Genomic DNA, 2,500 nt, shown 5'->3' with positions numbered 1-2,500 from the left:
GGACGCACGAGCACGCACGGGGCGGTCGCACGCCTTCGGCTCGCCCCACCGGCAGGACGTCCCACGATACATGCCAGTTAAACACCGACGGGCGGTGAACCAACAGCGTGGGACACAAATCCAACTACGAGCTTTTTAACCGCAACAACTTTAATATACGCTATTGGAGCTGGAATTACCGCGGCTGCTGGCACCAGACTTGCCCTCCAATAGATACTCGTTAAAGGATTTAAAGTGTACTCATTCCGATTACGGGGCCTCGGATGAGTCCCGTATCGTTATTTTTCGTCACTACCTCCCCGTGCCGGGAGTGGGTAATTTGCGCGCCTGCTGCCTTCCTTGGATGTGGTAGCCGTTTCTCAGGCTCCCTCTCCGGAATCGAACCCTGATTCCCCGTTACCCGTTACAACCATGGTAGGCGCAGAACCTACCATCGACAGTTGATAAGGCAGACATTTGAAAGATGCGTCGCCGGTACGAGGACCGTGCGATCAGCCCAAAGTTATTCAGAGTCACCAAGGCAAACGGACCGGACGAGCCGACCGATTGGTTTTGATCTAATAAAAGCGTCCCTTCCATCTCTGGTCGGGACTCTGTTTGCATGTATTAGCTCTAGAATTACCACAGTTATCCAAGTAACGTGGGTACGATCTAAGGAACCATAACTGATTTAATGAGCCATTCGCGGTTTCACCTTAATGCGGCTTGTACTGAGACATGCATGGCTTAATCTTTGAGACAAGCATATGACTACTGGCAGGATCAACCAGGGAGCTGCGTCAACTAGAGCTGAGCAGCCGGCCGCCCGGGAGTGTGTCCCGGGGGCCCGCGCGAACACGCAAGCGTCCGCTCAATCATTCTGCAAACAGGAGGAGGCTGAGCTCCCCTGCACAATACACCTCGAAACCCTCTCAGGTCCCGGCGGCGCGCAGCGCCGTCCCAAGTACTTGGTCGGGTTCGAGAGAGGCGCAATCGCCCGGAGTTAGGCGAGTAGACGCTTTCGGTGCGACCACCCGTGCTCCCAACTGAGCTTGCCGCTGCCGACAGAGGCCCGGGAGCGTGCTGTCGTGGCATTGCCGGCGGGAGACAACACGCGCCACCTACGGTGACCGGCAGCTCCAACGCCAGCGCCACAGAAGGACAAAAGCCCCACTTGGGTGCCGAAGCGAACTCTCCCAGCACAGCGCACGCGCCAACACATCCGCACAGCTGCGATACAAACCACCAGCGAGAACCGCTGGGGCGACCGAGCAGCAGACGGCGTCGCGGCGCCGAGCGCCGGGCGGCGGCGCATCCTCAACGCACACAGTCCTCAATCGGACCAGCACACTGAAGATGTCCACCGCGCTTCGCACCGGGCCCGCGAGGACCTACTTTGGCCGCACGGCGCCGCGCGCAGGGTGCGCCGGCGCGCAGCTGCGACGCCTGCCGCGTCCGTCGGCCGGCGCGCCTGCCACTGGCCGCCCCCACCAGCCGGCTGTAGCGCGTGCGCCCACGCACCGCGCGGCCAGCACGCCGGGAGGCGCCCCCTCACCGGCCGGGGACGGTCCCACCCAGCCACCGCCGCGTATCGCTTCACACCCAGATGCCGTTCAGTTTCGTCGGCATGGTGGGTATCGCTGGAACAACCGGTTCGTACCTCAACCTATCGTCGCCATCACCGATTCACCCCTAGCGAGAACAACCGCACCACAACAGGTTACCATTTGTTCATTTGCGTAACTTCACCAGAAAACGCAGGCGTCCATCGCCATTTGCAACTTCAACGATTATTGCATGCCTGTGTCAGGTGTCACGCCACACTACGTCTGCCCACATACACGCAACAAAATGTGCACGCCTAGACAATACGTGGAAGGTGGCCCCCGTACGTATGCGATGTCCATTGCTCGAACGACTGTCAACCGGCCTCTGTAGCATGTCGCAGATATGGAACGCGGTGCACCATGCCATCACGGTGTGTGAGGAGAGACGACTAGGTCCGAATACATCAACAGACAGCTCATGCTGATCGCCATCCACGGCGTCCGTTCCTCCCACACGTCTCTATGGCGTACCACACTGCAATCCAGCTCTCATAGGGAGACGACACGTAGCTGCGTGCACAATATTTGCACTGTATGGTCCGCCGTTTTTGGGCGCAGTCGTTGTACGGTCACACATGTGCCACGATGTATCATTCGGTACATAAGGACGAATGTGCAGTACAGATTGTGGTTTACGCGTACGACATTAGCGGACGGTTGACACAGGCCGCACCACAACGTAGCCTGAGTACGTCGCATGCGAAGGGCATTGAACATGCAAACTTCTCACCAACCAGCTTGCGAAGGCAGGGGGGCAAGGTGGGGACGTGGGGAGGGGCGGCATGTACGTCCTGCTGCCATCCACATTACAGTGTACAGCAGGAGCATGTGGAAAGTCAGCAAGACTTGCAAGGTGTTTAACATGAAGCGATACACAGGGGAGCGGGCAGTGCGAGTAGCGAACTATATTGCGA

The 2,500-nt window shown here is 58.6% G+C and overlaps 1 non-coding gene across 1 annotated transcript in view; it reads right to left on the bottom strand.

Moving 5' to 3' along the window:
* The window catches only part of LOC124772190, a 1,909-nt gene extending 1,136 nt beyond the window's left edge, over nt 1-773 (bottom strand). The window contains exon 1 of the ribosomal RNA XR_007013857.1: nt 1-773. This exon is cut by the window's left edge and continues 1,136 nt beyond it. This is a non-coding gene — a ribosomal RNA (small subunit ribosomal RNA).
* Between the last annotated feature and the right edge of the window lie 1,727 nt (nt 774-2,500).

Source organism: Schistocerca piceifrons, unplaced genomic scaffold (genome assembly GCF_021461385.2).
Source record: "Schistocerca piceifrons isolate TAMUIC-IGC-003096 unplaced genomic scaffold, iqSchPice1.1 HiC_scaffold_936, whole genome shotgun sequence".
NCBI lineage: Eukaryota > Metazoa > Arthropoda > Insecta > Orthoptera > Acrididae > Schistocerca > Schistocerca piceifrons.
This window is presented reverse-complemented; position numbering and strand designations above follow the sequence as displayed.